The sequence below is a fragment of the Pinus tabuliformis genome, chromosome 4_2 (genome assembly GCF_031772625.1).
Source record: "Pinus tabuliformis cultivar Carrire ecotype Pingquan chromosome 4_2, CPIR1, whole genome shotgun sequence".
Lineage (NCBI taxonomy): Eukaryota > Viridiplantae > Streptophyta > Pinopsida > Pinales > Pinaceae > Pinus > Pinus tabuliformis.
In genome coordinates this window covers 1,120,300,125-1,120,312,486 of record NC_142304.1, presented here as the reverse complement: position 1 = coordinate 1,120,312,486, position 12,362 = coordinate 1,120,300,125, and the positions used below count along the sequence as shown (strand labels likewise).

Sequence of the window (12,362 nt, the reverse complement as noted above, 5' to 3'; positions counted from 1 at the left end):
ATATGTAAGGAGTGCCATTTGACCCAGCAATACCAATTTTGTCCATATCTTGAGAAAGATAAGCCTAAAAGCCTAATCCTGATAGAGAAGAAAAACGTGACTTTCATCTGCAGGAACCTGCAAAGGGACTAACACCAAACCTTTATAACAATTTAAAAATTGATGTTCAGAATTTAAAATATTTTCCTTGAGTGATAACAGGTGGCTCCACTTAGGATAGTGTGCTCCTGCGGTACACTAAGAACATGCAGGTCCAGTGCTTTGTCCTCTTTATGAAAAACATAGATTTTCTTGATAAACATTCCTTTCCAGCTTCTTGGGATTTCACCTCGAGCTTAAGCTTGATGATCACTGTAGGAGAAAGAAATCTACATCTACTGAAAAAATTCTCAGTCAACCTTGAGCTTATTTGCATTTTCCTACCTACCTACCCTAACAATTCAAACTTCTTTCAGCTCAATCAATGTGAAATTTCCAATGCAGCCAATCATTTTTCTTATCTGATATTTGAGTTTTTTCACTGCCTCGGAGTTCAGAGCCACAATGATATTGTGATGACCAGTGCCACTGAAATTGCCTCTGATCTTCATAGAAAAACTGAAACACTGGAAAGTAAAACTCTTCCATATATTTGGCTATCGGATCCCAGAATACCTGATCAGCTTGATGATTCTTGTAACTTTCTGGTTGTGCAAACTGATCTTCAACAACAGTGTACAGTTCCTCAATCGTGAAAGAGAAAGGAAGCAACACTCTCTCCTTTTGTTCTGCCATGGAAAGCTTCTGAAAATAATGATAATGATTATGAAGACTATATGCCTGAATTTGACCTTGTAAACCTTCAATGTCTTTCTCAATGTCCTTAGCAACTTCATCCAAAAATTTCATCTTATCCTCTGCCTTGCACTCAAATGATTTTAGATACGAAGACAAGGACAAAGAAAAACTTTCATCTATTTCTTCATTAATATGATGATCATTCCACTGTTTGAAACTTTGAACTGAAGGAGAGTTTGCCACCACCTCTGATCTATCTATCCATTCCTCCAAAAACATAAACCAAAAGTCTTCAAATGACTTAATGGATTTGGTAGGAAAGCTTTCAATCCATTGTTTACATTTCCCTTGAAATGAATCATAGAACAACATAATGCAAACATCCTCATGTTTAACTCTAAGAAGCTCTGTAAAATCACAAAAATCTGATATATGCTTCAAAGTTAAACTCAAATCTTCTCCATTGAATTTTGGAACATTCCTTAGAAAATATGCATCCTTGGGAAAATGATTTGGGAAACCATGAATTCCTGAAAAATTTATGCATGCATACCTTGAAATAAGAATGGTAGCATCTGGGTCCTTCATAACTCCAGTGGAATCACCATGAATGTATGAATTTCGAATTCTTCAACAATGGAGTCGCCAAGGTAGATTGCAGCCTCGAAAACCTTCTGAGCTCCTACTACCTTCAGAAGTTCAGCTTCATGATTTCGGGAATGAATAATCTTCAGGCTCCCGACAGACGCACCAAAATGTTATCTCAAAATCATACCCTGATAGGCTGCTGGTCAGGTTGACTCTAAGTAACTATTTCAGACCTACTTTAGGCTGAGGCTTAGCCTCCTCAACCTGAGAGGGCTCTCTCTTAAAGGATTAATGATTTTGATTAAAGATAAGATGACTAACTCTTATAGAACAACTGTGAAAAATATGAATGCTGGAAATACATTAAACAACTATCCATTGGGCTTATGGAGTCAACAACACCTCATATAACAGTGAACTCAACCTTACATAGAATTCAGGGCACTCAGCATTTAGACATTCAGAACATAACTCATATGGGACCACAGTTTATAAATGCATACAGGAAATCAGAGCACATTCAGTGAATTCTGAGTGATTATACATCTATACCACTGTAAAAATTATGGGAAGGACAAGATCACATATTCTGAACATAAGAAATCCTTCATGAATCCTGAGAAGTAAAGTCAAAATTATATTACTGAAAATGAGTCTTTACATAAGCCAAATACAAGCTATATCATAAAATTTTCCAACCCTGATTACATTGCTGTTTCAGTTATATATAGAACTCTTATTCTAACTGATCGAGATTCCTCCTCCAGCATGAGGGGAATTCGAAAACTACTTCTATGACACCTATTAACCCTTTAACTAACTAATAAATACAACAAGGTGTTGATTGGAGTTTGTTTTAGAGATCTAAATCAACTATGACTCTAACTCCATATTACATGCATGATGGCTTCTCCTCGTTCTTTGACATCTGGTTTTCTTTTAGTTTGGCTGAGATGGGTGTTTAATGCTCCATGTTGACCTTGGATGCTGAATCTTCTTAACTGCCCAGAAATATTAGGAGACTATCCTTGCTTCTCGGCTTCAGTTTTCCCCAAAATATTCGAATGCAAATAAGCATGTCCTTTATCCTTTAATTACCCAAAATGGAGCAGACTGCCATGTCCTTGATGTGCTGTTCACCGTTTTCATGTACCTATGTGATGACAAAACCTTTCAAAAAGATTTGCTGCTTTGTCAATCATAATTGATCAACTGAATTGTAACATGCAGCTACAACAGTTTCGTAGCGCGCTACGAAACTGCTGTATAATTTCAAAAGCACAGTATTCCTTTCATAGCTAAATGATCGCCACTGTTCATCGCTTAAGACTGCTCTTCTCTAATTACAAAATTTGGATGTTTGACCTCATTACAGCTGGCATTTCCATAATGCAAAAACAACAACCATCTTATTCAAGCTTAACTCTGTCCAAATCACTAATAATCTCTTCACACTTGATAATGTGACACATAAAGTTATCAGCGTATAGCTTTGAAGACTTTGATTCAACAATATGAACAATATCCTCATCAATATAAAAGTCAACATCCGCATTTGATATAATTCTTCCATCATGATCAATTGCATGAGTCTTATGCTTGTATGTCATAAGAGTTGTCCTTAAGGTAGACTCATCAACGTCCATAAAATTCGCGAGCTTTTCCATTGAGATGGATGTATACAACTTCAAGAAGCTCCGTAGACCTGACAAAAGTTGTTGCTGTCTTACTTCTGATAAGAACAACTTCAACTGAAGCCTATATGCATCCTGGTTATAATTTACAAGAGTTTCATCATAGTTTGGTACTGAAGGAGTAATAAATTTAGGACAGGCATATGAAAAAAGTTCGTCATACACAGCCTCATCTCTTCAATGCATTCTTGCCATCTTCTCTCCATACTTCTCTTTCAGCCGATCGTTCACATTTTCCTCAACAAGCTTCATTTGTGGACAGATAGAGAGGCATATATCCAATAGAGCATACATCTGTTCATTTTTCTTCAGAATTTGGTCAAACTGTGGAGACTTTTGATGGAACTGTTGGGTCTTTATTATATACAACAGAACTTGATTGAAGGCCCGTATTGCCTCAACATACCTTCTCAACATAAGGTTGGTGAATCCATAATAATAAGTAGTTATGATATGGCTTCCAATCACTGAATTGTAGACACCTGTCTGGTTAACATCTATAGGTGCTAAGCACTTGAGTCCACTGTAATAATCTCCAAGAAGGAAATGTACACGAAGTAGACCAATAATACTAAAGTATCCCAGAACCTTCAGAACATTGCTTCCTCCATTGTAGTCATATCCATCAGTTGCAGTAAATGTTAAATTACCTTCTTTCTCTTCCTCTAGGATCTGGATGATCACAGACTTCTCAACAAGAGCCTGTAAATAGTTGAGCACACTATAGACATTCCACACCTCGTCACATTCCCGCAGAAAAGCTAGTTCTTGATCAGTCTTGTTTATGAGCTTAGCACGATACTGACAAAATGACTGAAACTGATAAATAAACTCATCGATCATATCCCAGAGCCATTGATTCGGTAACTGCATGTTAACCACGCCATGAACAATGACCTGAAAAAGACTACAATAATTGTCCCAGGATTCGACCCGCTGCTTCAGATTTGGGGACAGCCTCGCATAAAGATGGCGGAACCACATTTCTCTGTAAAGCAAACAGAATACATGATCGTTGTCGACGAATGGAGCAATGGCCTCCACCGAGGGCCACGGAGATTCCTTGAACATTCGTTCGCTCAGCTTCAGACAGAGATTGCCATTTAATGATTCTCCTCCTTTATCCAATCGTGTTATCATTGACTGAATTTCTGAAATAATATCAGACAAGCGACCATTCTTCAGAACAACAGAGCCTGCTAGACCTGCACCCACAAGGATCATAAGAATTTCTGGAAGTAAGAATTTGAGAAGAAACCAGAGTTTGTGAAAACTGTTTTGAAGAGGTGTGCCGGTTATAAGAAGCCTGTAGTTGGTGTTGTAGATTCTCATAGTCTTTGCAAGAAGTGAACTTCATTCTTTATTAGATATGCTTCATCAATAATAATGTATCGCCAACTGAAACATTTAAGGGCGGTCTTTGAGTATGACCATGATGGCCACATCCATACCGAAATTCTCTGCTTGGTGGTGATCAATTTTTCTTGCCAGCTGTCATATGTAAGGAGTGCCATTTGACCCAGCAATACCAATTTTTTCCATATCTTGAGAAAGATAAGCCTAAAAGCCTAATCCTGATAGAGAAGAAAAACGTGACTTTCATCTGCAGGAACCTGCAAAGGGACTAACACCAAACCTTTATAACAATTTAAAAATTGATGTTCAGAATTTAAAATATTTTCCTTGAGTGATAACAGCATGCATGACTTCAGTTAGAACTCAATCAGTTGAGTTTGGTGGAGTTGATCGTAGAGTTAATGAAGTTGTGTTCAGTTTGACTTGGTTAAACTAGTTGTAATTAGTCTAACGGCAAATAGACTAATGATGAGTTTTTAAACTAATTATTAACTCATAATACAACTACAGAATACATTAGTTAACTCAGTTTCATGTCAGTGCATGTTCAGTTCAGCATGGACAGGTGTTAGAGGATCAGATTGCTGTCAGTTGTGACTATAGTTGTGCATAATGATTTTCACAATCAAAGGGATTGAGTATGCCAATGAATTGGCCAATACCAAGTATTATAGCCTCTACTCACGTCTTTCCCAGTGTGAGTGATTCTTTGGAGGTTAAATACGAGTTTGGTAAACCATTCTCATTCATTTTTGAGCAGGTATTGAGCTGTGGAGGCAGGCAAGCAGTGGAATAGATTTGGAGATCAGATCTGAGCTGTATTGTGTGTAATAAGTGGAGATGGTACTTGATTGCTTGTGATAAGCATTGTACTTTGTAATGTTACATGTTCTCAATCATTAATATACAGATAGTGTGGGGTTCTTAGCAAGATGCTTTCCCCGGGTTACATACTGTGTTAATGTGTGAATGCTCTTGATGTTTTATTGTTATTGATGCTGCTATATTGATGATCAACATAGAGGAGCTTATGTATTGTGTATGTATTCCGCAATAGTACATGATCAGGATAATCTCCATTGAATATGTGTTTATTATTCAAAATTTCTATAGATGTCCATCAAGTTATTTTTTGGGGTTTATTATCAGAAAATATGTAGGATACTCATAGGAATCAACGGATATCATGACATCATGCAGTGTGCCTTCTGTCCTAACCACAGATCAGTCAGCTAGTTCTAATAAAGTGGAGGTTGGTTCTACTAATGTAATGCCCAGTTTTTGACAAGTGGTGATTGTTAAGATATTAATTGCAGCTCCTAGATCAACTAAGGCATTTGAGAAGGTTTGTCCATTGATTTGTACGGTTACTATTGGATTTCCTGGGTCTTCATATTTAACGGGTGTTTCTCTTCCTGATAATAGGTTGGATAAGGTACCAACTACTTGGACTTTTGGGTTATTTGTTATTTTCCTCCTTGGTTTTTTTATACATAGCTCTTTGATGGTCTTTGCATATATTGGGATGTCTTGAATGGCTTGGAGGAGTGGGATTTTTATGTACAGATTTTTTAGTTCTTCCAGAATGTCAAAATCAGGATGTTGCATAGGTCAAGGCATAATTATGTTGGCATTATGACACAGGTTTGGCACTATGACACAGGTGTTGTCCTTGATGGCAACTCACTCAGGTGGCAGATCACTGTTCAGGCTCTCAGAATGAAAAGAAAAGAGGTATACGCAGTTCCCTGTGGCGAAGTCGCATATACACGCAATATTCAAAAGTCACGTATGCATATGCACGCACTTTCAAGCATGAAAAGGCACGTACGTGTGGGAAATCTATTATGAAACTAGCTCACAAAAAGATAGAAAAGAGAGATCAATTCCTTATAATTCAGCCTCTCCGAGGGGGCAACCTCCTTTACATTAAACAAATGAGCAATTCTTGGATGATACAAATCAAAAGACCACCTTTCTATATATAGGAGTCTAAGGGGTCATAATATGATCAAAACCGACATAACAATAATAATGTAAGGGTACAATAATAACAATAGTGGGCTTCTATGGAGCACAATAGTAACAATATGGGCACTACATGGGTACATCAATAATAAGGGGGTTGTACTAATAACAATAAGGGGTTACACTAGTAGTATAGAGGCCTAACATGCCCCTCTCCTTCAAAAAGTGTTGTCCTCAACACTTGAGTATTTCTTGATACTTCTGTATAAAATTCTTGTCCTCCCATGTGGAATATTCAGCGGGTAAGTTCTTCCACTTGATGAGATACTCTGAAATTGATCAATTTCATAGCTGTTGAGTTCTCGTTTCTGTGACTGCTCCAGGTTCCAATATGATTATTCCTTCCTCTTCAATTTCTGGCAACATTGTTTGAATTGGGATCTTTGGCAAATTTTGAATAAGTGACCATACTTATTCAACCTTCTTCCATTCATCCCTTGCTTCATTTATCCAATCTAGTTGGATAATAGAAATAGCACAAAACAATGCTTCCACATCCTCATCCTTTCTTGAGAGTACATCTGCAACAAAAATTTTCTTCCATTTTCTATAGATGATGTCAAAGTCATAACCCAACATATTTGTGACACATTTTTTCTATTCTTCTAAAGATAATAGTTGTTCTAAAAATTATTTAAGACTATCATGATCCATTTTTACCTTGAAGTGTCTTCCCATTCGGTAAGGTTGCCATTTCTTAAGTGCATGTAGTATTGCCAACATTTCCTTCTCATAAACAGCTTGCTTGAGATGTAGCAGTAAAAATACCCAATCACCTACATCAAAACATTTTTCACTACGATGTTGATCTACCTGTAGTTTCATTCGATTTTGCACCAAAGTGGCGTTATCCTTTAAAAGTCGGAGAACTTGTTGTTGATGCTCGATGTGATATTTCACTGCTTGAACCTTTTTCTTCATGATATGTCCTTCTATCTTTAGAGTTTGAGGAGTGGTAATTTCTTCCAATCCTGTTACTATGTAATTGAATAGCAATAGCATTCTGTAAGTAACAATAATTTTATATCAATGGTTAAAGGAACAACAATGTGTTACAAGTCAGAATGAACAACACAACATTCCTGTCACAGAGAAAAACATTACTTAGTTGAGCATAAACAAAATATAACAGAACCGTGATGTAAAATAACAAAACACATCATATTACCAAACAGAGCTAATAATGAAAACCACACACAAATTAGAAATAATGATACAGGAGCAAGTGTTCCACCAGGTCCGGGCCCTTAGCCTTCATGGACACACCACTTTGATTACTCCAGAATCAAGGATGGAATGGTAACCAGATTTATATTAAAACATCAAAGCAGAGTTACAGTGGATCACTTCTCAACGAGAGTCAATGATCAAAGTTTCAAATACAAAGGAGAATTACATAAAAAATAACAACAGGTCATCCCCTGGGCTAACAGTGCTGCCCCTTCTTATAACAGTCGAGTGGAGATATCAATGATGCAAACATAGTTAAGATAGTGATCCCTCGGGATTCGCCAGACTATTAATTCCCAGTTATCCATTTGTTCTCTTGTGCTAATTTGATATCTCCTTTTCCCTTTCCAGGCTGATATGCTCCAATTTGGATCGTCTTGTTTACATGCGGTTTCCTACCAAAGGGACAACAGTTAACTTTGTCTTGTATTTTCCTTTGGGACAACAATCTTTCGTTTTATCTTTTTTCTACATAAGAAAATGGCAATTATTAGTTGTTTTACTTTGCATATAAATCCCATATATTTTGTCATAATTTCTTAATATCTACCTAGTTCATGATGCAAAGAGGTTATGAGTTTTAAAGAAAAGATGACAAAATAAACAATAAAAACATACCTTCTTCAGTACTCCACAATCTGCTTTGCTTCTAGTGAAGCCAAGGCCCCGTATAAATGTATCAAATTTCTGACACCACATCCTTGGTGACTGTTTTAACCCATACAAAGACTTCTTTAACTTGCATACTAGTTCTTTCTTACCCTTCACCGCAAAGCCTTCAGGTTGCTTCATGTAGATTTCCTCTTCCAGATACCTGTGAAGAAATGTTGTCTTCACATCCATCTGTTCTACCTCAAAATCAAAAGCAACAGTAACAGATAAAAGTAATATAATAGAAGTTACCTTGGCAACAGGAGAAAAAATATCACCAAAATCAATTCTTGACACCTGGGAATAACCTTTTACTATCAACCGAGCTTTGTATTTCTCCACCTTTCCTTCTGCATTTGTCTTCTTCTTGAACACCCATTTTCTGCCAATCGGTTTCCTTCCAGACAGTAACTCCACCCGATCCCAAGCCTCATTTTTGTGCAAAGATGCCATTTCATCAACCATGACCTCTTTCCAAAGTTTTCCATCCTCTGAATCTACTGCTTCCTTCACAGTTCCGGGATCATCGTCAGTAATAGATAAAGCAAAAGTTGAATAGAAAGAAAGTGGACTATACCTTTCTGGCTGCCTACTTTCTCGAATTGATCTTCTCACACCTGGAGTTTGTGGCTCTTCATCTTCTAATTCCTCCTCTGCTCTAGAGTCTGATTCTTTCTCCTTAAGCTCAAACTCTATCTTCTCAAGTTCCTTTGGTTGGACTTCATGTCTAATAACATATTTTCCCTCTCTGAACACCACATATCAGCCATACACAACCTTCCTTGTTACTGGGTTCCAAAGCTTATAACCCTTTAAACCATCCTTATAGCCAATAAAGATGCACTTTCCATATTTACTATCCAACTTGGTTCATTTCTCTTTTGGAACATGTACATATGCATCACATCCAAATACCCTCAGATGTGAAAGAGAGAGTTTCTTACCAGTCCATACCTCTTGTGGAGTCTTATCCTCCAACGCTGATGAAGGTGATCTATTGACCAGGTAACATGCTATCTCCATTGCCTCTGCCCAAAATTCCTGTCCTAACCTAGCACCACTGAGCATGCTTCTTGCCCTTTCCATCAATGTCTTGTGCATTCGTTCTACAACTCCATTTTGCTGAGGTGTATATGGAGTAGTATTCTGCCGTGCTATACCAAACTTACAAAATTCTTCAAATTCCTTACTGCAAAACTCTTGGCCGTTATCTGTCCTCAACACCTTTATCTTCTTCTCTATCTGGTTTTCCACCAATGCCTTAAATTATTTAAACTTGTCAAAGACTTTAGATTTATTCTTAAGGAAAGATATCCATGTATTCCTTGAGAAGTCATCTATAAATGATACATAGTACACAGACTTACCCAGTGATGGAACCTTCACAGGCCCAAACACATCACTATGCACAAGCTCTAATATCTGTTTCTCCCTCTTACCACCAGAGGGGAAACTCACCAAATTCTGCTTCCCATATACAAAATTTTCATAGAAATCAAAATCCAGAGAGATATTACTCATACTTCCTACCATACCTTTACCATGAAGTATTCGAAGGCCCTTCTCTCCAACATGTCCAAGATTTTGATGCCATAGCATGGTCTTCTCTCCAGAGACCAATAGATTTTTTGCTCCACTTTCAGGAACCATAGAAATGTTGCACCCATCAATAACAGTGCTAGCTTGCAGCTTGTACAAAGTTCCAATCCAAAGTCCCTGCATCAATACCAGTGCTCCCCAAACCATCTTGCAGGTATCCTTCTCGAACATTGTTTTTACACTTGCATCATCCATCTTGCTTACAAAAATTAGATTTTTGGCCAATGCAAGAATATGTAGAACACTCGGAAGTGTTCTAACCCTTCCACCTTGAAACTTCATCTTTAATTTTCCGCGACCAACGTTTCTAGCCTTCCTATTATCCCCCAAGAAGACATCACCACCATCATATTTCTCATACTCGTAGAACCACTCTCTATGGAGAGTGAAGTGAAAGGATGCACCTGAGTCAATCAACCATGCCTCATGATATACATGTGTACTTGAAGAAGCCAAGTACACATCCCCACCTTCATCTGAGATGGTTTTCGCCTCTGCAGAAGGAGCATCATCAGATCCCTTTCCTTTATCAGTAGCTTTAGATTTGCAGTCCTTTTTGTAGTGCCCTTCCTTTCTGCATTTCTAGCACACCACCTTTACAGGTTTTCCTGGAGATTTATATCTCCCTCTAGATTTAAATCTCCCACTCGATGAATTATTTTTGTTTCTATTCTAGGACCGTCCTCGTACAGAAAAGGCATCACCATTGTAGCTCTCCATATTTTTCTATCTCATCTCCTCCATCAACAAGGATGACACTATCTCATCAAACTACAAGGCAGTTACATTGCTACCTATTACAACAACTAGACTATCCCACGAATCTGGTAGAAAACACAACAAACTAATGCACTTATCTTCATCTGAAATTTTGATATCAATAAACGATAACTGACTTACCACAGTAATAAATGCATATATATGCTCTGTCACCGAGTCTCCATCTTTCATCCTTAGGTTATACTACTTTTTCCGTAGGAACAGTTTATTCACCAGAGACTTAGATTGGTACAAAGTCCCTAACTTGTCCCACAAAGCCTTTGCCGTAGCGTCCCCTGATACATTCAACAATACTGAATCTGAGACACACAATCGTATTGTTCTCTTTGCCTTCCGATGCAACTTCTTCCATTCTTCATCAGAAACTCTTGTTGGTTTAGTACCCGGTTCTATCGCGATCCAATGATATTTATCCACCAACAGATCCTCCATCTTGAGTTTCCACAACTCAAAACACTAACCATTAAATTTCTCGATCTCAATCTTTCCACTGCTCGCCATCTTCTTTCACCACTAGAATCGATCCCAGAGATCTCCCACTAAACAGGGTCTGCGACAGGCCTGAGTGAAACCCCTTAGCAACAAAGGTGTCCCCTTGATGCCAAAACAACTACGATACCAAATGTAGGTTTTAACCCTGTGCAGAAATTAACTGCATACGAATTCTAAAACACAGAAAATAAACAATGTAAGATCATAACAAATAAAACACATATATACAGAGATTTTCCCCTGAATTCCAAAACTGGGACTACTAGCTTGATTTTTCCTTATGTTCCTTTCAAATTTACAATACATATTTATACATGTTGAAGCAATCAATACCATGGACCGAAAATCATCGCGTCCAAAACCATGGACCGTGTTGTAGCATTTTTTGGTTTTGATTAGATAGAATATTTGAAAAAATGTTAAGTTAGGATATGGACATAACAATAGTGAATAAAATGTTAGTTGAAAAGTAAATCTTGATAATGATGTCCATATCAAAGAAAATGTTAGGTAGATGCTCTAAAAAATCAAGGCAAAAAGAAAATGTTAGGTTAGAAAGAAAATAAAACAAATAAACTCTGAAAGTGAGAAAGTCTAAATGGCACTATTCTTTTTCTGCAAAATAATGGTTGTGTGTAGCTTGTCTAAATGCCACAACCCATGACAGTTAAACTATTTAATCTTGACCATGATTTAAATTTGATGTTATAGTTAGAGAACAAAAATCTGGCCAAACTGTTTAATCTTGGCATATCAGTAGTTAGGTAGAGAATAATAAGGTGCTCATCAGTTTAATCTGAGCCCTTAGAGGATATAAGGGTATATTTAGATAGTTTGCTTTTGTTAAATAAGAAGAAAGGAAAAGGGTTTGCTAGCTTAAATGCACCCATTAAGTGAAGAAAAAATGATAGGATAAGGAAAGGGTAAGTAGAGAAAGGTTGCAACAGTTTGATTATTAATTGGAAAAAATGTACATTTATCATGTTTTTTGTGTCCATGATCCAATTACACAAAGCAAATGAAGGTCTACTTGATCAAGTAATTAACTTCCCATTCATCTCCATTCATTCATATATTTACTAATTTCCCCTTCATACATTCATATTCATTCATTTCCATAAAATCCCTTTTCCTAAGGTCAAAGCCCTTTTTACCTAGGAAAAGTAA

General features: G+C 37.2%; 1 pseudogene; it reads right to left on the bottom strand.

The window, feature by feature from the left end:
- Positions 1 to 2,696: 2,696 nt before the first annotated feature.
- LOC149173594 (uncharacterized) lies at positions 2,697 to 4,391 on the bottom strand (annotated as a pseudogene).
- Between the last annotated feature and the right edge of the window lie 7,971 nt (positions 4,392 to 12,362).